We start from the raw sequence: 27,839 nt of genomic DNA, 5'->3' as shown, positions 1-27,839 counted from the left end.
GCATGAAATTGCAATGTACCAAATTACTAAACTAGAGAATTACTGGTATAGACAAAAGGTCATTGATAATTCAGATGATCCTACCAAATCCCTAATAAAAAGGAATTCCAGAATAATTAAACAACTTGCACAATACGACACACTAAAGGTCATGAGGCATCACTCCACATCAAAAGCCCTTGCATTCACCACTTCCTATCATGTTTACATCTTGCAAGAAAATCCTTATTACAATATAAAAAATAATTATTTAAAGTACCTGAAAGCTTAGGACATTTCAAAGGCATTAATTCATTATGGTCAATCAACAACGATGTCTCCATAGATCCCGTGCTAGAAACACGGGTAGCTCCAAGAAATGATGGTGAATTATCACCAATAGATGTACTATGATCCATATTTGGCAGCGTACCAGATGGTGCATCTCCTACCACAAAAAAAACAATACACTATGTGATGCATCCCAAGATTAAAGTACATATTATCAACTCATAATTAACACAAAACCAAATATAGTAAAACAAGAATTTACCAGCTGGATGTCCCCTTGTTGCCGACATTGCAGTCGGCAATCTCATATGGGCATCCGTCAACCTCGTAGGAGTCTCCTGCACTAGATGACTTGAACAATACATTGTTAGCAAAGACATTCTGAAATAATAAAAGTAAGAGTTAAGAAATTTTGAATGTTCGAAATAAAAAATTCCTTCTAACTTGTCAACTAAAAGATTATTTTACCAGTGGCAGCTAGAACTCTACTAATACCGCCCTCACTGCGTTGTCCTTGACCATGTTCTGGATCAATTCCCAAAAATTCCTGTATAACAAGAATTTAGTAGTTAGAGTTTCTTACAACTCTTTAAAAAAATTGCATCAATAAAGTATTTTTGCACATATTACATATTTTACTTCACAACATAAAAGATTATAAAATATAAATCTTTATTGAACTTTTTTTATAACTAAATATTCATTGGAGCTTACTTCATAACGCTGAGCTTGCGCTTTCAATTCTGATAGCCTCTTCCTCATCTCCTCGGGTTCCATATTTGCCTCATCCAAAATTTTCATTGCTTCTAAATTAATTTGCCTAATTTTTTTTTTCAGCATTTTTATAAAATTGGGAGTATCAACAATATCGGCCTCATCAGAATGCATAGCTAGTGGCTTGGTGGTCACTGCTACTGCTTTACCCTTATCCTGAACATCAAATTGTGAGAGGAATATCAGTAAAAATATCATAAAAACTCAAAAACCATAAATAAAATAATGTAATAATATAAAATTTTTCAACTATCTAATTTGTACAATTTCAAAAAGGTTTGTCCTCACTGAAGAAGGGGTGGGAGTAGCATCTTGCTGACCTCTATCATCTGTCAGATCCATATCATCCTGTCACAAAGATTAAACATAAAAAATTCAGCTAACTAAAAGCAATAGACAGCAAAAAAAAACTTATTAACAAAATGGTAAATAGTACTTACACCCCTCATGATAGTAACATTGTTTGTATCTATGCAATTTAAATGGTAATCAATTAGCAGTTCTTCCCCTACACTTATTGAGTTTATTGCACAAACAAAAACTTCATTCCACTCACGCGCCTCAAATATGCAATTGGGTTGCTTACTAGTTGAAGCAGGTCACATACTATTTATAAAACCTGCAATATTACCTATTGCTTTTGGTCTCCCATCAATGTACATAGCAAATCTTTTACTTTGATCATTTTCTTTCCGTTGTATATAATTAGCTGATACCCCATACCTATGCATACTTTTTTTTTATCGAACAATCCACATCCAATCATTGTAATTGTAACATGGACTGACATACTTGAACAATTCGACAACTTTGTTGTAACATACCTTTATCCCATCCATGGAAAATAGGCCCAAACCATGTAATGAGGATGGAGCAATGCAATATATCCTCTCATTAACACAAAAATCTGTGTTAATTGGAGGTAGCTCATTGGGTATCCATTCTTTCTCAATGTGTGAGTATCGAAAGGGCACCTTGATGTCGCCTTTGGTCCCATCATCATAAGAACATGACCCCCCATTAGCAAGGAAAAATTGCATGTGTTTATCAAATTTTTTTCTATTCTTTTGACCTCTAGTTGATCTCCCTCTTTTAGGCGTACTACATGTAGAGCTTTCATCTACCATTTCCTCATTTCCCTCATTTGATGTAGATAGATCTGACAAGTACCTATTTGGTGGGTCCTGCAATCCATCAAATGGAAAGTGAAAGTGACATATATAAAATGTAGTAAGTTGAAAGTGATTATACAATTATATTTCTATATGGACCTTCTTTGTCTATATATACATTATATGATTATATAATGTCTATTTATAATGTACGTGCTCAATGATAAACAAGAAGAATATAAGAAAATTATGTCTATTTATTGACTTATACGTGTTGATCCATGTCACTGTGCACAATCCAAGCCAAATGGATCAAATCTCCTATAGTCAATTGACTGTTTGCAAAAAGGGTGATAATCAAACACAATATAAACATTGGCAATTATAAATAACCTATGTTGTAATCATTACAAATGAACACAATAAATATGTAACCAAATTTCTTGAATATGTTAATCATTTACCTTAAGTTAACTAAAAATTACATGATACACGTTTGCTACAAATAACTTAGAAGACAACATGAACAATAGGCAACATCGCAAACATGTCAACAGAAGCGGTGATGATGTACCTGTAGTCAATTGACTGTTTGCAAAAAGGGTCATAATCAGACACAACATAAACATTGGTAACTATAAATAACATATGTTGTAATCATTAGAAATGAACACAATAAATATATAATCAAATTTTCTGCATATGTTAATAATTTATCTTAAGTTCGCTAAAAATTACATGATACGTGTATGCTACAAATAACTTAGAAGACAACATGAACAATATGCAATATCATAAACATGAACAAATTTACCTTATATATGGAATGCAAGATCATCAATAGAAGGGGTGACGACGTTTGTAGTCATTGATTATCTTCTTCTTCTTCATCATCATCATAATCATCATCATCATCATCATCATCATCATCATCATCATCATCATCATCACCATCATCATCATCATCATCGCCATCATCATCGCCATCATCACCATCATCGCCATCATCACCATCGCCATCATCATTATCATCACCATCATCATCATCATCATCATCACCATCACCATCACCATCATCGTCATCACCATCATCTTGATCTTCATCATTTGCTTCTTCATCATCTTCAATATCTTCTTCTTCCATAACATTATACTTTATTGGCCTTCCTCTTAGATCATGTCTAACAACAAATGACCAACCCTATTTATTTGGAACCTCTGAGTTTATTTATTTGGAACCTCTGAGTAAAACACTTGCTCACATTGGCTTGGAAGAACATAGGGCTCATCTCCAACTGGCTCAAATGACCTTGTATTGATCATTGTAAATCCATTATCATGTTGAATAACCATTCTATCTGGATCATTTTGATTTAGTCGTAACTTGTACCATTTGACAACGAATAGAACTACTTTGAAGGTGTTAAATTCATACTCAATTATATCATCCAAGATGCTATAGTATTGATTTTGAGATTGTTGAGGATGTATGTCGCTTCTAGATGATATATTGGTGACCTCAAAAACTGCAGTTATCCCAGAATCACAAGTTTTCTTTATGTCATCCAACCTTTTTATGTGGAATTTATGGCCATGATAGTACATAGCTTTGTGGTGCTTGACTTGCAATTTTTGAAGTCTGTGTAAATTATTTGCATCATGAGTTGATACGAAACATACGTCGAGTTATGATCATTAATAAATTTCTACGTACCTCTCCACCTCTTAAACCATTTACTAGATCAACTACCATCGGCATAACATTGGAATCTCCATTACGATGAGCTTCTGTAACCAATGAAGCAACACCTTCCCATGTTAATGAGCAACCATTTTGTTGACATCGTTCAATCCATTCCGTCATCCAATCAAGATTGTTTGCAATATACAAATGTATTGCATCCCACTCTCGACCACCTGTTTCAAATAAATACACCAATTAAAAATAACTTATATTGAAGATTTATATGAATTAATTAACTATAATAAAATCTTAGATTTACCTCTCACTTTCCTCAATCTACCTTTGCCCATCAAGTACTCCCCTTCGAATTTTTTAATTGAGTTGGGATCCCAAATATGATCTACATGGATGTTTTCTGCAAACTTAGGAAGATATTCAGTAATGTACACCATGGTCTGGTATACCATATATCCCTCCACCATAGAACCCTCAGGATGTGCTCTCTATCGAACCAAGCCTTTCCAAAATTTCAAGTGCCTCTCAACCATCCACATTGACCTGGTTGGTATAGGTCCACACAATTCAATCTCCTCAACTTGATGTATGAGGTAGTGTTCTTGTGCATTGAAAAGACTTGGAGGTAGACACTTTAGCATTTCACACATCAAAAGAGGAATTTTTCTCTTCCAATATTTTATATCTTCTTTATTGATTTATTTGGATGACAACCACCTCATGTATTTTCCAAGATCATATATAACCTATTTGACATTGTTGGCAAAGTGGTGTGGGAGAGATAGAGGCAGAACGTATTGCAATATTTGTAAAATGATCTTGTCAATATTTTATAAAAGAATGCAATTGAAACTACATGCAGTATATAAATATATAGTGAATATAAAATAACATGAATTACCTTAATAAATGTATGCCAATCATGTGTTTTCAACCTTGGCCCAAATTCACTTTTATTTGATATGACATTGTTTATGTTCGCAGCAAATCCTGTGGGAAATCATATTTTTTTTATGACTTCTTTTATAGCATTGCTCTACTGCTCTGACAATAACCAACTAAGGGTGCTTGTATCAATCCGGTCTCCATTGTTATTTGGTCGAATACCATTTTTCATTGCATGGTTGGATTCTTCAATGTCACTACAAGTTATGACAATTTGATCTTTGTCACACCTTCCATCCAAGATTTTCCATAATGTCTCTGCTACATTCTTTCCAATATGCATAGGATCAAACAAATGCACAATTGGGAGTTCCTCCTAGTACGAAAACCTAGTAAATTGTGTAGGAAATTTTTTTAGTCCTTTTGGAAGTCGGACATTGATGTCTTGACGACCTTCACAACCATCAATCACATCATCAGTAAACAAAACACAATATCAAAATATAAATTTGAAACAAAAAGCATCAAATGGAATGACATGACCTCGAAGATTTATTTTATTGTATGCCAACTTCCATAGGTGAGGTGTCATTATCTATGGCTTTGATGTAGTCTCTTCTAGACCATTGAAAAGATGTTTTTCGATAATTCGGTACTTATGATTTCTGTGCAGAAAGTGTCTATTCTCATCAAACACCTGCTTTCTTAAACTTTTTGAATGATGAGATTTTGTCTTTGGACCACAAACTAGACATGCAAATTTACCCTTTGTCTGAAGACCTACAAGATCGTGTATAATTGAATTAAATGTGTTAACTTTGACATACCAAAAAAGAGGTGTCAAGAAGAGAACATACCACAGAAATGTGTTAGCCTAGGGGCATCATGTATTGTCCATACAAGCATTGCATGAAATTGAAATTGTCTTTGTCCTATTGGTCTACAAATGTCATACATAGTAACCCCATTCCATAACACCACCAACTCGTCGATAAGGGGTTTGATATATACGTTGATATCTTTGACTTGGTACTTACCTAGTTGAATGAGCAAAAAAATTACATAATTATTTTGACCATTTGATGAATTAGTAATAATAAATTAATTTAGATGACCACTAAATCAAAAAATACCTAGAACAATCAGTGTCAACATTATGTGCTCTCTCTTTATGGACAACCAAGGAGGTATGTTATTGTTGATAACAAAAACAGGCCACACTGAGTAAGTAGATCTCATCTCTCCATAAGGATTGACACCGTCTGTTGCCAATGAAAGCTTGAGATTACGAGGTTCTTCTTTAAAGTGTGGCCATTTTTCCTCTATTTCCTTAAATGCCGAACCATCTGCAGGCATTCGCATAATGTCATCTTGACTTCTATTGTGTGCATGGTAATCCATAAATTGTGCCAAGCTATTGCACTTGAATAATCGTTGCAGACGTGGAATAATGAGAATATGCCAAAGAACCTTGCGAGGCACCTTTTTTGTTAATCGATCTGATTGATATCTACTGATATGACAAGTAGGGCATTGTGTTGCAAATTCATGCTGTTTATAATATATAATATGATCGTTCGAACATGCATCTATTGTTTGATACTCCATTCCAATATCTTTCATGATGGCAGATAATTCTCGGTACGAGCGAGGTAGAATGTTTGATGGTGGTAACAAACACTCACCTATCAACCTACGACCAAAAATATAATTTCTTAATTTAAAGAATATTAATTGCTACATGAACCCAATGTTAATTGTAAGGGAACTATGAGTAAAATAATGAAAGAAGATGGTATACCTTAACATACGTGTCATTGCTACATTAGATAAACCATTCATTACCTTCAAGTTCACCAATAGCAATATAGTGACAAGAAGAGTTGTTTTGGAGCCTTCATATAGGGGCTACTCTACCTTCTCAAGTAAAGGTACATCAAACTCTACATCATCATCACCATCATCATCATCATCATTATCATCTTGATCATCATGATCATTTTGATCATCGTGATCTTTATCATCCTGATCTTCTTCCATGGTATCATTACCTTCTACTTCAATATTCACACCTCCATGTTCCCTCGTTTGGAAAACCGCATTCTCCGAATTGTTATGGTCCATAACATGAAACTCAGGGATGTTCACCTATATGAAAATGATGACCTTATATTAACCATGACCATGATGCCATCATCAAATCATGTCTCATGTAATTTATAAACTATTAAAATACATACCAATGGGCGATACTCGTTTCCCCCTTCAATGTGACCATGTTGCCTACAATGTTGCTCAGCTGTTGTGATTAGATATCTTCGAGTCTTTAAGCCCTTACACATTTTGCAAGGAAAATATTATTTTCCATCACCTTTTATTTTTAAGTTAGACCACAGTCTAGCAATTGCCTCCCTATTTTTTTGTGCATTGATATCGTCAAACATGGTCTTTCTTGAATGGAATGACTCGTTGGTGGAAAAAGGATGATTTGTTTGCAACCTGCAGATGGAGTAGTAAGAGGAAGACACATATAAAAAGGAGTTAGGTCTCTGAACCAAGTAGGAGTTAGGACATGTTGGAGTGGGGTCAGCCCAAGATATTTTAGAATACTGAAGAACCTAGTAAAGGGTATTTGGAAAGGTGAAAATAAACAAGTATTTTTACAGCTACAAAGGAGGAATCAAGAGCATTATAAATAATGAAGAAGAAACTTAAATCCATACAAATTCACCTCTATTTACAATTTGACCTTTCTGCAAGTGAAATATGACAATATACAAAATTTCCAATCACATTTTCACTTAAAAAAGAACACCAAATATACCTTTGCTACAATATCTTCTTCAAATTCTTCGCTATCAGATTCTTCAAAACTGCAAGCTCCTGTGCAAAAAAAAGATGAGATGTACTAAGTAATTTTTGATTGGCAATATTTAAACAAATTGACTATCAAAAAAATAATTTATGAAATTTAGTTGCTTTATTATGTACTGAAGACTTGGCAAGATGTTCCCAAGTCTATCTGTAGAATGCCTATCTGCATGGTTGTTTGCAAATAGTCTAGTATGGTGCCGCTTTTGAACAACAACAAATGTCAATGGGGCTAGTAATTTGGCTCAAGAGATGCACAAGCCTGTTGACACCACAGAACTTTTAGTTCATCATATAGCATTCAGCTGTCTTCTTTAACAAAATCCAAAGAGAATACAAACAAACTAATGAGCCGTGTCTATCTCAATTGAATAGCAAGTACTATAGTGAGTATTAGGAAACTGACCTTGCGAATAGCATCCAATTCATAAAGTATTAGGAAAGTGACCTTGCTGATTAGTTTAACATAGATTGGTGAATAGAAAATTCATAATAAAAATCTGATTTTTTTCCACACTTGTTCAAACCATATAATGAAACGACAAAAAATGAATTGTATACAAAGACCATATTGTAGGCTATCCAAGTTGAAAGTGAATAGATGACCTTTATGGGGTGATGTATTAAGTGGAGCAAGTATGTGAGAGCTTGAAGATGAAGGGCTCCTATTTTGGGGCCAATATTTGGTGGTTTCGAGGTGCCTAGGGAGACCCTTTGATGCTAAGTCTTAGTTATGTAGACTTTGGTGAATCTGGTGAGCTTTCTACGAGTTTGTACCTGGTTTATCAGCAGCCACTATGCCCTATTCCAGACCTTCAGTATTCTGATTGACATCAATTATAAGTGTGCATCCAGATGTTAGCTACAATTGATTGGGGTGGCTTTTAGTGTGTATCAATCTAATTTGACATGTGTGATGACAGTATCAATGTGTTATCAGCATCTTACATTATTTAGAAGAGGTGTAGTTCAGTGGGTAAATGTTTGGTCATTGTGGGAATGGTATTCTATGCTTTTTGTTAGGTTAATTTGTGTTGTTGCAGCAGTCTAATTTTATAATCTGAATGTTGTATCAGTTTGTTTCAATAATGTTCTTGTTATTTTGCTATATTGTAATGCATCTCACTATAATGTCCCCTTTTTGACATGACATTCAATAATAAAAATAAAAAGTAAAAATATAAAAAATTAAAATAACATGTAATATAATTATAATTTAATTAAGTTTAGTGAATGATCAAAATGAATGCAATAAAGAGTTATGAGTACTGAAGGATTAAGATATAAAGGAGAGACCATTCAATATTTAAATTTATATTGGAAAAGGTAGAAACAAATACTTATTTATTTAACTCAATTTATAATTATTATTTAAATATTTCTTAAAATAACATAATCCTTAATATTTTTTTTAATTCTCTTCCAACTATCTCTATTTAGTGCCTACCATGTTTATGTGCATGTTTTTTATGTGTTTTGGATAGTAAGTCTAATTTAATTTGTCTATGGACTAAGACCTTAAATTATTGAGCTTCTCTTTGTTTTGTGAAAACTATAGCATTCTCTACTTAACAGGGCCAACCACGTGAAGGTGGAAGCTCATCATGGCCCCTCCTAGGAGTCTCTTATGACCCTTTACGACATTTTAAGAGCTCTAAGATTTATTCTTAGGGATCATAAACAGTCGTAAAGGGTCATAAGGGATCTTAGGACACAACAACTAAGAAATATAATTGTAAGCATCATGGTCACATTTTTTTGGAATCAATGTAATTGAGTTGTATACCCAAGCGACGAAGTGCATCTAGAAAATGAAACTACAACCTATTGGGATTGAGACAAACCTTATAAAACAAAAGCAGCTAGGAATGATCGCTTGCCAATATCTGTTAAATAGATTTGTTGGAGGACCTTGTATTCATGAGCTAGGAATGATCGCTTGCCAATAGTTGTTGAATACATTTGTTGGAGGACCTTGTATTCATGAGCTACAGATGTATTCAACAACTATTGGCAAGTGATCATTCTTACAGATGAATTCGACTTGGAATCGAAGGTGTGGAAGTTGCTTTGCATTGCTTGGGTACACAACCCAATTGCGTTTCCAAAAAAATGTGACCATGATGCCTACAATTATGTTTCTTAGCTATTGTGAAATCTACATATTTGATAGGAGAAGCATTTGAAGTTTATGTTGTGAATCCACTAAATAGGGTCAAGATTTGATTTGGGAATGTTGGTCAGATGATCTGAGAGAAAGAATGGACAGACAGATGGAGAGAGAGATAATACAAGTGGTAGAAAGAGCCATGCCATTTGCAGGACGCCACCATCCTTTTGGTAGATCAAAGGAAAACATGGTAAGGATTATAATACACATTGTCCTCAAGAATATTATCTAGGAGTCTTTCTATCACTTGTATTATCTCTCTCTCCATCTGTCTCTCAACTCTTTCTCTCAAATCATTAGACCATCATTCTCAAATCAAATCTATTAAATCAACAAAAATAAGTTTGACCCTATTTAGTGAATTCACAGTTTCTTTTGCATTCAAGATCGGGATTAATGCATACGCAATAGCTTGACACCAATCACCCATTACATGTCAACTATTAAAGCTTGTTAAATAGTTGCTAAGTTGTACTTCATAACAGTTAGGTGCTCTTGCACCATAGACGGAGATGCTAATGCAAGGTATGATGTTACTGATTTCCCTCTTAGTGCCCTAGTCCACCAACTCATACATGAAACCATGGGACAAAAAAGAAAAAATGTTGGATTTAAAAGCTTTTCCGATCGGTTATTAGGATTATGAACGAGGTCTGCATGTCAGATTCGAATGAAGCCCTAAGATTCATTCAAAGCCCCCACACCAATATCGGCATGGAGGCTTCGAGTGAAGCCCCTTGGGACCTTCATTCAAAGATTTGGCTTCATTTGAAGCCCCAAAACTTAGCTTCCCACTTTCCATGATAGAAGCCTGTTATTTTACAAGAGTCAAAAACAGTTTGTCCTCCATTGTAGAAGCCACTTGTAACACGCAGTTGTTTCATGCAAATCAGAGTCCACAGAATTTACCATCAGTCTCTTTCAATAGCTTAGTCCATCTTATCCACTACACAATAATTCAGAGGAATGTGCCAAGGCATTCCAAATCTTTGCCAATGTATAGACATGTGTCTTAAAATGGACCCACATATAAGATAAGATTCAATGTATATCTACACGAAATGAAGCTGAATTCTGAAACCATTTAGCTTTCATTTATTTCAGTATGGCCCATTTAATTTGCTATATAAATGTCAAAATGCAAGAGATATTGAATTGAGTATAATAAAGTAGAGAGGAACAACCAATGTCTTTGGTAAATGCAGTGAAATTGAAGTGTGTAGCATTTGCTGCACTGCCATTATTACCAACACAAGTATCTCAGTGTGAAAGGAAGAGAAGGCAATCAAGAGGTTAGGTGAGGTATGCATTCAATGCGAGTTCAAGTAAAAGTGTGGAAGTGGAAAGAGAGGAGAGGATTGAGATTGTGGAAGAGATTCTGTCTAGAGAGTGGCCTGAAAGTCTTTCCATACTCAATTTTGAGGATTTGTCAGTTTACTATGAACCACTTGTCTTCAAAGCTGAGGTAGATTTTGTTATAAATGTTTTTGTTATTATGTATTAAGTTTCAATAGATTCAAATATAAGATTTCCAAGATGAAAAATTTACAATTTAATTTGATTGTCTCAAATTGCTTTTTATCAATTTTTGAAATCACACCCATCATCAGAATTATATAGATCTCAGAAAGTAGAAAAAAATTATGAACTATAATTAATTTTCATGATTCTTAATTCAGATATATAAATCAGAATTGAGGTGTCTGTAAGTGTAAGGAAGCCAAAACTTATGGACAAGAGATTTTTCTATTGAATGTTTATGGCAGAAATGATCAAAGGCCCTGTATTTGACAGTCACAGGTTTTTGACAATTTGTATAAAGTTTTCTCTTTTATCTAATACAAGCTTATGAATTTTGAATCTATTTTAGTAAAAAGAACAACAATACGGGCATCCACATTGGCTTCCAATAGAATCCTAGGTGGATCCATTTACCACTCAAATTTATGTTTGCTCACTCCTTAGCTTTTTCCTTGGAGTCGAGATAAATTTTAAAGAAAATATTAATAGATTATATAAATAAATCTTTTAAATTCACATATGTGCTAGTTTTAACATCTGAAAAATTTAGTTAATTTTTTTAACATTTACACTAGCCTATATCTTTTTTCATAAGAAATATTTTGGTATTAATTTTTTTTTGTAAAGATTTAATTTTTTCTTATAATATATTACTATAATAAAAATATATTAAAGTAAATATTAATTGACATTGTGGTGATCTATTTAGAGCTGGGTCAAAATAGATAGGTGAGGCTATCATCAAAGTTCAAATTTTCACTGGTCCATTGTACTTATAGATTTGTGTCTATGTTGGGTGGCTATACTGAGGAACTTGAATGACTGAAGTGTTTGGCAGTCTTAAATTGAAAAAAAAAATGAGTAGTCTAAAGTATTAAAATTAAAAATAAACACAATTGAATTTATAAAATTGGCATTGAAAAATGTTACCATAGTGACCTTACTTTCTATTAAGAATTTTGTTTTTTCCTGATTGGCATGCAGTTACAAATTCTGAATAGGTGGTGGAATTAAAGATTTCTCTAGATAAAATGACAAGAATTAGATGGCAAGTTTCAAGGATTAATACAGGCCGCCCACATTGCAGCCCTATATGATTGCTTTCACAACCTGCCATCTTCGTGCATTTTTTCTATATGTATGCTAATTTGATTTAAGGAACTATCAGGCTATGTAATTGTATGATTTGATCATGAGAAAAACTTTGTGGAATAATGAAATATGATACAAGAAACAAGGAATATGCACTATGTTTCAATGAATTTTTAAAAATGTCAAGGTTGATTTTGCAAGATGAGCATCATAGAACTTTACAAAATTATGAAGACAAGGCAAATTTTGTGTTTCTGAACTAGAAAGCATATTTATAACTGAAGTATTGACATAAAAAGTTTAGTAACTATCCTAGAAAGTAATCTTGACAAAAGAGAGCATATTCTTAAAGTAGTGACTTGGTAGAAATCCATTAAAAGTGTCCATTAAAAAACACAATACAGCCTGAATATGTCAGTATATGGTAGAGAGTTTTACATGACATTCTTGGGATAAATAGAATAGTAGTCAAGCCCTATTCAAGAATGAAAAAGCTTGTTATTTTCCAAGGAGAGGACTTCTATCAAGACGAATCATTAAATGTGGAGTGCACTTTGTAACAGACACAAAAGATTGCATGAAAGTTGTGAAAGGGGTGCAGAAGATGCTCACTTTTTCCTTGTAGAGTGACAAGTGGTTGGTGTTTCTATTTTTATTAGTGTGAATTATGCAAAGTAGCCAATTGCATTTGATAAGAAACTCAGTGTCAATTCAGATGACATCCATTTCAAAGGAAGAAGACCTGATAAAGATAAGGCTCTTCAAGCCATAAGGAGATCAAAAGTGTTCAAAATTCTAGAACCCTACACAGTCGAGAGAAGACAGAGTGTGTAGAGTTTCCCCTAATAGTTGAGATCATGAATATAATCCAAATAGGCAGTTTGTGGAAAGTCGCATAGTATGAGTGAAGAATCTAATGAGATGATACACTGCATATCATAAAAAGGATGCCCCAAAAAAGAGTTACAGACTACACTCCTTATCCCTAATTATGTAATCTGATCTATGCCAGAAGCTAATCATGTCACTAAACATCTCTTTGACTCCCTAAAATCTCTACCCTTAGTTTCACCATTTTAAGATTTATGTATTCACCCATGTTTTATACAATTTTTTACATTTTTATGTGCAATTTTCCAATCATTCCCTCAATAGACATACCTATAGTATACGATAATAAGTTGAAAGATTGACCACATGATGACTGTTTTGACTATGATGTTAAACGATGTCTTGCATGGGCTATATAATTGAGATATTGAATAAGTTTCAGGAAGGTCCATTTTTATTATGGTGTGTGATGTGGTCTTGTTGAATAAAAGATTTGGAAAAAGATGTGCGGTGTAAATGGCATTCAACTATGAGTGTTGTGGCCTGCCACCCAACTCATTTGTTCCCCAATACTATGAGAAGTAATCTCTTCAAAGATTTATGTAATGTTGTTTGGCTTCCTATAAATGCCTATGCAACCATCTAATTCAAGTAAAATATCAGAAATTTAGAGATAAAAGCTGTTTCTTTGAAAAGCTGCTGTTCTGAATGACCCACTAACCATTTTTATCACTATTTGATATAAATGGTTAGTGATAAAAATGGTACTATGATTGGTTGGAGTTCCTTCACAAATGAGAATAAGTGGAATGTTATGCCTATACAAATCAAAACATTGAGCCAACTTTAATTTTATACAATAACCAATTAATATGAATGCAAACTATCATAAACCCATCAACTGATGTCAAAGCATAATGCAGTAGACTGTTTGAAAGCAATTTCAAATGGAAATAGAAATGAAATGCACCCAAATAGATATTCCTAATTAGAAATTAGGAATCCATTAACCGCTACTCCAAACCACAAACATGGTAATAGTAATGGAATCACATGGAACTCCTCAAAATTTCAGACGTGCCCTCAAAATTTCTACAATCAAACGCACCAGATTAGACGTGCCCTCGCGCCAAGACGTGCCCTCGCGCCAATGTTGATGGAGATCCTCGGGCCAAAGCCAGATGAAAATAATCTGTACCAGAGCCAATGATTTGTAGCAGAGCCAATGTTGATGGAGACCCTCGCTCGTGCCAGAGCCAAATGAACCTCGCAGAAAAAGCCAAATGAAATGTTTTGCCCTCTTTTTTTTGTTTTATGCTTCCATGTGTGTCGCAATTCCAACAAAACTAATTGGCCACAATTGCGACCAACATGGGCTAATTATTAAAAAAAAACAAAAATTTGCCCATTTAAAAAACTCGGTTGCAATTTTTGGTCACAAAATGACCTCAAATGCTTAAGTGTATATCTCCCTTAGACTCAGTCTTTCTTATGTAATGATCCCATCTTTTGGCCTTCACGTTCTCCAAAGTCTAAGTGGAGGATAAGAAAAAATTAAATTAATTTCTTATAAAGTCATTCAATTTAAAGGTGACTTTGTATTTAATTAATTTAATAAGTTATTGTATTACAAAGGAGATGCTTCTAGAGTGTGTATTAATTATTGGAAAGGTGGAAGCCTCTAGAAGCACAATTAATTATTGCAAGAGAGGAGTTTCTAGAGAGTGCATTAATTATTGGAAGGGGGAAGCTTCTAGCACTTGTAATTAATTAATGTTTTAGTTCTTTCTAGAAGGGTGAAGGAATAGGATAAATAGGGGTGAGAGTCTCATTGTTTAGCATGGGGATTATTGTATCGGATGATTGAGAATTGCATTTGATAAGGGTTTGGATGTGTGAATCACATATCTTTCTTGGCATTAGAGGACGTTCATCCTCTCTTGTAACATTCTAGACGTCATTCCCTTAGGGTTTAGCCTTTGGAATACATCTCTTTGTACTTGATTGCAGCATTTTTAGAATTAATATAATTTCAGCCTTGGTTAAGCTTTTGGGCATTCCTAGGTGTCCATTACAGTGGTATCAGAGCTGTTTCTAGGGTATCCATTACAGTGGTATCAGAGCTGTTTCTAGGGTATCCATTACAGTGGTATCAGAGCTGTTTCTAGGGTATCCATTACATCTTGGCAATAGGGAGGTGAGAGTGGTATCTAAATTCTCAGTATTTCTACTACTACTATTTTGCATACTAGCTCAAGGTTTTCTTGATGTGCTTGGAGCTGTTTCTCGACATGTTAAGGGTTGCTTCCCTTTTTGCCTTTGTTTGCAATACAATTTAGCTACTCCATCTTCTTATTGATCACCAATGTCATCTTCTTCCTCTTCAATAGTAGGAACTTTTCTTGAAGTGCTTGAGGATTCATCTAATGAGCCATCCCATGACTGATTTTCAAGAAATTCCACATCTCTTGAAATGATGATCTTCTTGGCGATTGAATCATATCGCCTCTAGTCCTTTGATTCTAATTTGTACCCTATGAAGATGCACTTCAGGCGTTTGTCATCTAGCTTTTTCCTTTGTTCCTTAGGCACATGTGCATATGCTACATATTTGAGCACTCTCAAGTGTTTAACTGTCCATTTTGTCCTTGACCAAGCCTCAAGAGGTATCTTGTTGCGAATTGATTTTGTAGGACACCTATTAATCAAATATATTGATGTTGCTACAGCTTCTCCCCAATATTTAGTTGGGAGCCCTTTTGCTTTCATCATGCTTCTAGCCATTTCAACAATGGTCCTGTTCTTTCTTTCAGCCACTCTATTTTTTTGTAGAGTATAACTGGCTGTAAGCTCTTTCTTTATACCATTCTACCTGCAAAAATTTACAAACATATTAGAGGTATACTCCCCTCCTCTATCTAATCTAAGGAACTTAACATAGTGTCCACATTCTTTTTCAGCCAAGGCTTTAAATTCAACAAATTTATCAAATACTTCAAATTTGTTCTTCAAAAAATACACCCATCTCCTATGACTAAAATCATCTATGAATGTCATAAAATAAGTACTCCCCCCAATAGAAGTAGTTTTCATAGGGCCTACCAAATCAAAATGTGCCAATTCTAATGGTGCTCTAGCCCTTCTAGAATTTTCAGAATTAAACGGAAGCCTATGTTGCTTGCCCAAAATATAAGCCTCACACTTGTCATAGGAATCTACTATGCTTGGCAAACCATCTACCATTCTTTTCTTGGACAAAAAATTTAAACTAGCAAAGCCAAGATGTCCATACCTGAGATGCCAAAGCTTGGAGGGGTCTTCAATCACACTCCTAAGAGCTGATTGCTAATGTACTATTGTACATGCATGCTTGGGAGGCGTGGCACTAACTTGAGAAGAGAAACATGTCTCTATCCTCAAGGGGAACATCTAGTTCTTTGTCATTTGGACTGCTACAAGTAATCTACTACTTCCATCGTTCTCATGAATGACACACTTGTCATTTTCCATCAGCACTTTGTATCTATTTTGAATGAGTTGTCCATGATAGGTCCTTTTCCCACTATGGGAATGGTTCTATTATTTCCATTCTTAATTTTAGACTTAAAAGTCTTGCTAATTAAAGAGAATAAACTTTCATTACCACTCATGTGGTTGCTACAACCAATGTCTAGGTACCATACCTCAGGGCTACCTTTTTCAACAATTCTACACATGATGAAGGCTATGAGATTGTTTGCATTTCCCATGTTCACATCAGCCACATTAACATTATCCTTTGAATAATCACCCTACTTCTTCTAGCATTCACGAGCATAATGCCCATACTTATGACAATAGTAGCATTCAACATTGCTCTTATTAGAGTTGCAATTCTTCTTACCTCCTCTAGAGCTATTTTGAGAGGTGCTTGCTCCCTCTTGGTTACTTGCTCATCCTGATCTTTTTGTACCATCATTCGTTTGACCATTCCTTCCATGACCTCTATTTCTTGAGTCTCTACCAGAGCCATTTCTTCCTCTCCCCCTACCTCTTGAATTCTCTTGAGCTTTGAAAGACTGCTCTTGGGAAGTTGTTGCTAATCTATTTATCTGGTGCTCATAGGTTTGAAGAGTTCCCATCAACTCATCCATGGTGAATGTGTTGAGGTCCTTTGGTTCCTCTATGGTCATCACAAGATTGTCAAATTTCTGAGGTAAACTCCTCAGTATCTTTTCCACAATGCTCTACTCTACATAATCTTCTCCATTTGATTTGAGTTGGTTTATCAAAGTGGAGATTCGTGAGCTAAATTCAACAATAGGTTCATTATCCCTCATCCAAAGATTCTTAAACTCCCTTCTGATCATATGTAGCTTTACTACTCTAACCTTATTAGTCCCCTTGAAATTTGTCTCAAGGATATCCCATGCTTCCTCATCATTACAAGGTGATGCTCAGCAAAAGAGGATGCTGAGTGAGCTCGGTAGTAAAAACAAAGAGAGGACTTGGTCAAAGACTAAACCAAGTGAGTTGTAGACCAAACTTATAACCTAGATATTTCCACCATTAAAATGCAAAGAGCCAAAGGATGAAGTTTTCAACTATGAACTTCTAAAATACAAAATATCACGCAATGATGAATAGAATAAGGGAACAACAAAGAATTGTATGCCTATTTTCTTTCTTTCTATTCAAATAAGATAAAACTATTAATCAAAAAATTTGGGAGCATTTGGCTTCAACCAAAAATAACCCTAAAATCTTCAAACTGATAAAGCTTAAAACTTTAAATTTATAGCTCTAATGGCTGCATACAATGATGCCTGGAGCAATCACTGCTTCACAGATCAAATCAATAAGAACTTACAGAATGAAAAAAAGATCCAACACATACAACTGCAACCATGGAACTGAAACCCTTCTGTCTTCTGAACTCTAACTTGATCTATTGATTAACTTCCTTCTCTGTCTGTGCTCTGCTCTACAATAGATCCAACTCTTCTAATCTTTTGCAACTTATTGAATGAATCAAAATACATTCCTTTTTATCTCTTGGCAAAGAATTTTTCCCTCTCATTTTGAATTTGAACTCACCTACCATGCATTCAATGTTTCTAACAGTTGTGCAGGCCGTCAAGGTGGTAGGTGGGCATTTGGCTCCAAGGGCAACTAACCTATTGCATTATATATTTCAAAAAGTTTATGCATAGTGATGTATTTCCTATTTTCACAACATACAAATGAAATATATAGTAGTGTAACAAGCAGTGATAAGCATGTACAATAGCATTTTCATTAGGGCGAAGAAGGAATAGGTAATGTTCTATAGCCTTTGAGAGGAGTAGACTCATGGAATTTATTAAAAGTAGAGTGAGAGTGGTTTGTCATGCATTATGGTTTGTCTTGTGAGAGGAATATCTAAGTGGGAACAATTAGTATTGATTGAAATCTGATATTTCTTTGATGTTTCTCACAATCTTGTTCGACATTTTGGAAAACAAAGAATATGGTGGAGGCTCTTATTGCCAAACTTGTGTGGTCACAATGAACCTTCGCTATAGTGCAACTAGAATGCATCCGTATATAGTGTTTTTTTCTTAAGACTATTTTATTTATACAATAGTGGTGTATTTTAGTTGCACCATAAACGAGGGGTGTTTGCAGTGCACCATCCTAGAAATAGGACTAATGCACAATGATAAATGAGGCCAAAATTTGGAGAAGATCATGATGATATCCTTTGCAGCTGATTGTGGTATGGGGAAGTGGCATGTACGTGGTAGAAAGGATGAGAAAAGTCTTGGTGGCTTCTTTAAAAGCTATATGGAAGGAGTTGAGGCTAGTAATGGAAAATGGGTTAGCAATCTTACTAAAGAGGAGAGTAATCCAGTGGAGTCGAAGGATGAGGATTGGTAAGTGGGTATTATGAAGTCTTTGTATAGCTATACGTAAATGATATATGTATAGATGGTAGTATGTAGTAGTAGTTATTGTATATATGTAGGCACAATGGCTCTCTTTGTAAGTCATTTTTAGCTCTTGATCGTGTATGGTAGGCAATTGAAGGAAGGTAGGCATTTAAGTTGATCAATAGTGTTTCTTTTCATAAACTTTATATCATTTTATATTTCTATTTCTCGTTTAACATATAGATATTACTTCAAAGAATGCAATTGTTTATTAAATAAACTAAAATTAAAACCTTACATATGTATACTTTCTTAATTAATTATTAAATTGAATTTGTATATTTACATTCAATTGATTTTCACAATAATCTTGGAATATATGAAATATTGACATTAATCAAACAAATTTAAAAGTCTTCAAATTTTATAATTTCTTTTATAAAATGTATTAATTATATAATACTATTAAAGATTGATTCAAAGATACGTGTATAGTCTCATATTTAAAATGCAAGAAAAAGGATTACTTACCCCGGAGAACAGTAATTCATCTTTATCCATGCTTTCAATAGCTATATCTAATGCTGATTTCCCTTGGTAGTCACAATCATTGATCAACATTTTTGTAGAAAATGCTAGAGACTCTGGCATACTCATCATATTTTGCGATTCCTCTCATATATCAATTCTGCATTTATAACGGCTAGATGCAAAGCATTTCTCCCCTCATCATCTACTCGCTCTATGCAATCTCCACCTCTTTCCAATATTAACTGCATTACTTTTTCATTTCCCTCCTTTACTGCACTGTGAAGGGGATTTTGGTTGTCACTATCCAGTTGATCACATAAGGATTCGTCTTCATCTAGAAGCATGTTTGCAATTTTCACATTTTCTTTAATATGTCTACTTTTCAACCAAGAATGAAACGGTGGCACAGTCTCCTTGTATGGAGGGACTGCTGCAGCAACATGTAGAGGCGTCCTCCTCAAATCATCAACTGCTGAAATGAGTTGATGCTTACGAGATAAAAGTTTCTTAACTACATCTGCAAAAACAGATAACGCACAATAAGAAAGTTATTAAAACGTTTAGGTTTTGTGACAATAAGATCTAATTACTCTTCTTCTTTTTTAAAGAATTGTCATAGGATTTTCATGTTGTCATATGTTAGAGATAGTCAAATTAATGGATTATAATAAAATATATTTTATTTAATATATGTTTATTGAGGTGTACACATTTCTTATGTTCATTAACATAATGATTTAAATTGCTAATTTAAAAAATTATTATTATTATTATATATGAGGTATATTGATTAAAAATAATTAAATTAAATATTCTAATAGTTCGAATATTCTTATTAAAAGGGAAATCAAATAATTTGATCTAAAATGTAGTATTTGGTTCCTTTGAAATAAGGACTACGAATGTTGTATTCATTTTAAATATACATTATGGTGTTCACTAGATTCTTTCAAGGTATATAGGATGTGTTTACTTTTAAAGTACCAACAATCGTGAAATAAGAGAGTGTGAAACTATCTAGGCCTAGATCATTTCTCAAAGACATGAAGAACGCTACCTATTTTAATTCACTTAGATTTTTGACACTAGCATTTGCATTCATTAATTTGGGGGACATAAAAAAGAATACCATCTTAAATGAAACATGTAGGGTTTCTAAGCTTTCAAGCAAGCTAATGAAGATTGGTTAACTTCAACTTCCATTATAATTTATCATTTTCCAAAGAGAGAGATACCATCCATAGAAGAAATGGCAATCATTTATTTTTCTCTTAGTTAAATAAAGAGAAAATTATTGGTTTTGATCATCGTCTCTTAACCCCATTTTTCTTGATTTCTCATTCCATCATATTTCTTCCTTTTACATCAATTAGGGAAGATTAAGTTTAAAAAAAATTTCTTGTTGGAATGAACAAAAGTCCTTGCCAAATCTCATTATGCTTTATTTGGCATCAAAAAATTTAAAGAAAACTTTTACATTCATGAAATTCAACTAATGAATTATGATTTATTGCACCTCCCCACCCCTCCCAAGAGAAAAACAAATAAAAAACAAAAATAGTTGAATTATTTCTTAGCTTAATAATGAATCCTAGATGGGGTCTTTCATGATAGGGAAAATAAAGGGTCATTTCTAGGTCATGTATATTAGATTAATATACATTATTATTTAACAGTAACAATAAAATATTAATTGAATTGGGTGATTCTGGCATAGTATTGTTGTAAATTTATTTCATTTCCAAGGTGGCCACTAAGGTTCAATTCTCTATTAGGTTGATATTCTCATAGGACTTGTGCCTTCAATCGGCTAATGTTTATGCAATATATGTGTTTTCATTGGGTTGTTTTCTATTATGGGAAAATAGGTTTTTAAGGGATTTGGAACCCTTTACAAAAGGGGAGAAAAAATCCCACAACCAAGCCCAATGCTTCTACAAAATAAGAGATTTAAGTCAAGCATCCTAAATGAAACCAATAATAAGTGTTTAGCCAAAAATGACCAAATAGGTTTTACAAATAGGACCCCACAACTTGTCAACCAAAATAAAAAGCTAAGATTTTCCTTTACCTCCCTTCTTCTGAAAATGAAGAGTCATTTCAAATGGAGGAGGATATTTTTTAGATATTTTTCAATTACTTGGATCCAACCTTGCTCCAACAAAGTAGCCTTATCTTGTCATCCTTAAGAAACCAAAATAGAGGCTCCATGGATAGCAAGACTAGGTACCGAACCCCAATCCTCCTCAATAGCCACGTATCCAATGGAAGAAATCTAGGTTGGAATAGCACCATTTTTTGGAGAAATCATATTAGACTCAAAAGTAGCATTGAGGATAGAACCAATACCAATATTGTAGAGCCCTATCACCCATAGGTCAAGAAATCTTGCACTGATCATAACCAATAGGATCTATTATTGTCACATCCAACTGATATGGGCCAAAAGGACAAGCAAAATCCTACGTAGAACTAGGAGGGACCTCTCCCTCTTTCAAAATACATTATCCCACATCTAAATCAGACTCATGAATCCCTTCCTCTTTAGGGGAAATTTTAACCACCATGTAGTTTTATGATGAAGCACCCTTCCACCAAGATGAGGACCTCTTAGGTTTGATTCTCTCCATGTCGCACTTAGCCACAACATGCCCATTTTATAATAATTTTCTAGCATCTAAAAGGAAAACCTTTGTAATCGAATGTCTAAATCCAAGAAGAGCTAGCCTTTGGAGTACAAAGTTTAAACTCAACTAGAAGGCCTTAGGATGAATCTATGTTTACAAGAATTAAAACATAGGTTGAATGAAACATATTAGAAGACTTTAAGTCCACCTATAGAAAATCACCTAGAGGACCGCCTCTCTCCTCAAGAATAAAGTCCAACTAGATATGGAGAGGGAGATTAGGAAGAAGTGCCCAAATGGGCATCTTGTAAAAAGATTCAGAAGTTGGGTTAAACTCCTGATATCATGTTTTAACCGTCGAGGGGAATCATTTTTTCCTTGTAAAGAAATGATCACAAAGAGTGGCTTAGCTATCCTCTAGGTTGTCAAATCTAGAAATAAAAAGCCCTTTTCTAGAGGGAAGATCTAAATAGAATCTTTAATATGGGGCTTAGATATCTAAACATGGAGCCCCAAGAGGGTGGGCCAAAAACCCCTAAAGTGATAAAATTGTATCTTCAAAGAGAGTCTTGCACTATTGCTCAATATCTTCCTTTGTATCTTCATCCAAGTTCAACCTAATGGATCTAAAACTAGGGAACACCTTATTCTCTACCTTCATAGTAGACCCCAACCCCCTTCATTACAAAAATATTGGGCATAAGAGGGTCTAACTTTGGCACCTCCATCACCAACATAAGAAATATGTGTAAGCCCTCCAGAGGCAACCACAACATTCAAATCTACAACCACTACCTTTACTGTAGGAACTTGTTGATGAGGGTTAGAGCTAGTAGAAAAAGTAGAATTCACCAAGGGGAAAGAAGAGAATAGTGTTGCATAGGGATGTGTGTATGCACTCGAAAGAGAATTTGAAATGGAAACAGAGTAAGAGCGCATGGTGTTTTTATTGGGCTACAAGTTATTCTCACAATTAGATGACCTTTATTATGCAACTATGTTCATAGATTTAAAAAAAATTATATGTTGGACTTAAGACTAAGGCCCCTTGGTGTGGCCATGATAGTTTATATGGTAAGATATTCTCTCTTAGTGGTCTCTTTGGGCATAGACTAGGCTAAAACCTAAATTTCTCTCAACATTCTTTTTTGAAATCTTATATATTTTGACTAGTAACAAAGGAAATTGTAGATCAAAATATTATTAGATTGGTATTGAATAAAGTCTTCTAGTCTATTTCTAATTTTAATTGAACATCAAATACTCATTCTTATGTGTATGTGTATTTTTAGAATATTTTTAAGTTATATATCTCTAGTTAAATATTATTTTTAATAAAATTTCTAATATGTAGCAAACCTATGAAGATATGTTATTTTGGTTAAAATTCAATTCATGTATGGAAATATAAATTTGAGTGTATGTTATTGATAGGTCTCCTAGAAGATATTATAATAATTTAATTTCATTATAATTTATGTTTGTGGATTTAAATACTAAAGTAAGATATCTAAAAAATATATTTTTAAAAAATTATCAACCAAAATGGTGTTGGAATTCTTTGATATTGTTGTATTTACCTAGTAGTGTTATAATGTATAAGTTGATTGACAAACTAATATTTTTCTTGATTTATAAGAAGATGTGAACATAGGTCCACTTCCATATATAAAATAATTTAAGAAAAGCAAGTATCACATGAACCCTTTGATAGGGGTATTTCATCAAGATCTTTAGATGGGTATAGTCACAAAAATGGGTCATTTTTAGACCAATGTAGATGGTTTTTATTTCCACTTACAAGAACAAAACCTTTTTGAGCTATAAGCAAGAGAAAAAATTTTCCACCATAAAAATATGCCTTCTAACTGATTTGCAACTGAAATTTGTTTTGTTTCCATTGTTTCTCTTTCTTTAAGAACCTTGAAGTAATTTGATGCTAAGAATTTTATTTCCTCGACTTTACTTTTATCCATCCTTGGTATTTTGGATGAAAAAGTATCAAAATATGAGTCACTTACACCACCATTCATTTAAACTAGCTAGTAGCTTAGAATATCTCACTAGAATAACATTTTACAGCATAGAGGTATTCTACAAGATCTAGGAGTCCACCAAATATCCCTTCTCAAGGGAGACAATAAATGAATTAAAAGGATAATCCCTAGGTGAAGGAGGGGAAAAGCCTTATTACAATTAAAAGGACCATGAAATTTATTTGAATCTTAAGGGGAACTGGGAGGAAGGATGTAATCTTGAGCCCAAATGTTAGATTCCCCACATCTTGTTTTTGGTAATGGAGGTATTCCCTTTAAAAAAATCTCCCTAGTTTTAAGAAATTTTTTGTTCAATCAATAGGTTGCTTTAAATTCCTATTACCCATCTTAAACTATATCTCTTTATGAATGTCCTTATATAAATTTATTTCAACACATAGTTGAGATGTAAGTGCGCCAAGATGGTGTTCAAAAAAGTAACTTGGAAATAATTTCATAGTGCACTCGTGTTATTCAAGTTTTAAATAAAAAACTAGGTTTGGAAAAATTGAGCCTTTTCCAAGGCAAAAAATAATGTGCGTGTGTGTGTGCGTGCGCGCGCGCGCATGTGTGTGTGTGTGTGTGTGTGTGTGTGTGTGTGTGTGTGTGTGTGTGTGTGTGTGTGTGTGTGTGCGAGTGTGTGTGTGTGTGTGTGTGTGTGTGTGTGTGTGTGTGTGTGTGTGTGTGTGTGTGTGTGTGTGAGAGAGAGAGAGAGAGAGAGAGAGAGAGAGAGAGAGAGAGAGAGAGAGAGAGAGAGAGAGAGAGAGAGAGAGAGAGAGAGAGAGAGAGAGAGAGAGAGAGGGGTGTTAGAGGAGAGGAGTATAGTTAGAGGGGGAATATAGAGAGAATATGATAGGGAGAGAGAAATAGATATATAGGGAGAATAGAGGAGAGAGGGAGGTAGAGGGAGGGGGAGGGAGAGAAAAAGAGATACTAGGGGGTAGGACAAGAATATGGTAAAGAAAGGAAGAAAGAGAAAGAAGGGAATAGGGAGGTATTGGGCTTATGATATGATCTCATGAAAATCACATGACCAATATTCTTAGTGGTCATTGATGGAAACTATCATAACCAACTCAAAAGAAGCACATTTTTAATGAAGGAAAGAACATGATTGGTTAAGGTAGAACAAAGACAAGATATAATCAGTGAATAAGTCCAAGGTTGAAGACTAAAAAAATGTAAGTGACAGTATAAAGAGAATTTTCATAGTGGTAAAGGTAGAAGAGAAATCAAGACACTCAATCATGTGTATAGAATCCAAGTGATTATCCCATTAAATAGTTACAACTATAACCTAATTGGTTGACTGGTGTAAACATATTTTATTATCACAAATTTCAAGAAAAGGAAGAACACTCAAGGAAAGCTAAAAGATTTGAGACATTGAAAGGTATAGCATGAGAAATCCTATTAGTTGATGTAATCATAAAGAGTGAAGGTTATGAGATGTTAACTTGACATCAATGGGTTGTTGGATCGGTATAAGGAATATTAAAGTGATTTATTGGAAAAGTTAATACATTTTGACTCTCTTAAGTAATGTATATAAAATATTTTGTTGAAGGTCAAAACAATCAAGGTAAATCATATTGAGATGTCAAGATATGTCAGATGCTTAAGGAGATTGAGTTGAAAGCTTAAGGTTTGAATGAATGGTCAAGATTAACATGAAAACGTTAGGCCTAGTAAAATAGTTCTTAAGAAGCTTTCATAGTAAAAAGATAAAGGAAGTATTGTGAAGTGTATGAAGGTTGCGATCAATATACAAAGCAAAGAAGAGAAGAGAATAGTTGTAGAAGAAAAATGAACTAATTAGATCTGATAGGAAAGGAGTGTCATCTTCAAATCAATGATTTAGTTATTTCCTAAAAGTTACAATAGGCAAACCCCTAAATAAGGTGAACCCTAATAAGTTCTAGTTATGAATCTCTTAACTATTTAAGATCTAAAGAAATTTTTAAAAATCCTTTAACAAGGTAGATCTTAGTATTTTTTTTTGTACTTGTAAAAACTAAAAATCACTCCTAACAAGGTGAACCCTTGAAAAGGGTAATTGTACACTGCTAACATGGAAACTCATATATTGCAGTAGTGATCTTGTGGGTATCTAATGTAGGAGCATTGATCTTTCTTTTTTGGAACCTATGTTTCATGTAGCTAGGGTTATGTTTGAGGCATATTGGTGGCCCTAACCTATGTGTGCATAATGATTAGAGTGATCATGTGGAATTAGAGCTCTTTTGGAGGCTATTGGTAATGTGTTCTTTATTTCTTGGGTGCACTTTGGAGATTGTTTCAATGAGGTTTGTTCCATGGGGATTTTTCTTGTGTGATCTTAGATGTGAATCATTGGATGACATGTGGGCCTATGTCTATTGCCACATAGTCTTATCTTATCTTAGGAGTAATTTATGATTGTAAACATGGGGCCTATCCTAAGTGTTATATAATATGTTAGGAGAACCTATGGCTTGAGTATTTATTTAATGTAATATGTTGGGTCAACCTATGGCTTAGTTTAGTATAAGTAGAGTTTCTTTTGATATCTAGAGTCATTATTGTGGAGGGGGCATGGAGTAGCTAGGAGAATCTTGAGGGATGATAGCTAGGAGTTGGATCTTTGCATATGAAAGTTGAATTATTTCTTTATTTATATGGTTGTAACGTAGAAGGCCTTATAGCTGAGAATGTTGGATGTAAGGCTTATGATGATATTATGAGAATAAGTGTTTCTTTGATCTAAAACTCTATGTTACTATTTGTTTGTCATTGTGTGATTACCTGTTGGAGGCTAGGTCACCTCTAAGTGGGGTACACCTAACCATGCACTACATCAAGTGGTATTAGAGAATAATTTGATCTTGTGCTAGTTGTATGGTGAATTAATTGTCCGTGGATCCCTAGATATCTTTTTTTTGAGTGGAAAATTGTGGTTCTATCTCCCCATTGTAGAGGAATCACAAATAGATTATTTTGGTTGTGAAACCTTGATGTGATGAGATGATGGAGTTTTTCTTAAGTGAAAAAATCACCAAATTGAGGTAGGTTGCAAGGTTGGAAAGAAGATCGTTGAGCATGAGAAAATGGAGTCTTGCAATCAAATAGCCAATGTGATGTAGTTGCACTCTAAGAGGAACCTAATGGCTATGTTGGATCAGTTTTGAGATAAATTTAATTTGAGGATTAAATAGATAAAGAAATCTTGTTTGAGTTGGCATGTACCACTCAGAAGGAGAGTTGTCTAGTTGTTTAGGAGGATTGTTTAGAGAAGAAGATGCTTTGTTGATGAAGAAAAGGTAAAGGTTGACTTAGTTGAAGATGATGAGATATGTATTAGTTTTCATGAGCAGATAGATGGATCTAACAAGGAAATTAAAGCGCATCTTGTTGTGAGCAATGAGAATGTTGATTATGAGATTTGTATTTATAGTAATGAGGATTTACATATCGATGAGGATTTGCATATGGATGCTGGTATGAAATCATATGTTGTTTTTGAGATGATTGAGGATGTACAAGTTACTTT

At 34.0% G+C, this 27,839-nt stretch overlaps 1 pseudogene; it reads right to left on the bottom strand.

Moving 5' to 3' along the window:
- The window catches only part of LOC149563297 (uncharacterized), a 72,407-nt pseudogene that overhangs the window by 23,391 nt on the left and 21,177 nt on the right, over positions 1–27,839 (bottom strand).

Source organism: Cupressus sempervirens, chromosome 4, assembly GCF_028749045.1.
Source record: "Cupressus sempervirens isolate cs-2001-9-10 chromosome 4, ASM2874904v1, whole genome shotgun sequence".
Classification (NCBI taxonomy): Eukaryota; Viridiplantae; Streptophyta; class Pinopsida; order Cupressales; family Cupressaceae; genus Cupressus; species Cupressus sempervirens.
Note: the sequence above shows the minus strand (reverse complement) of the source record. Positions and strands in the feature narration are given on the sequence as shown.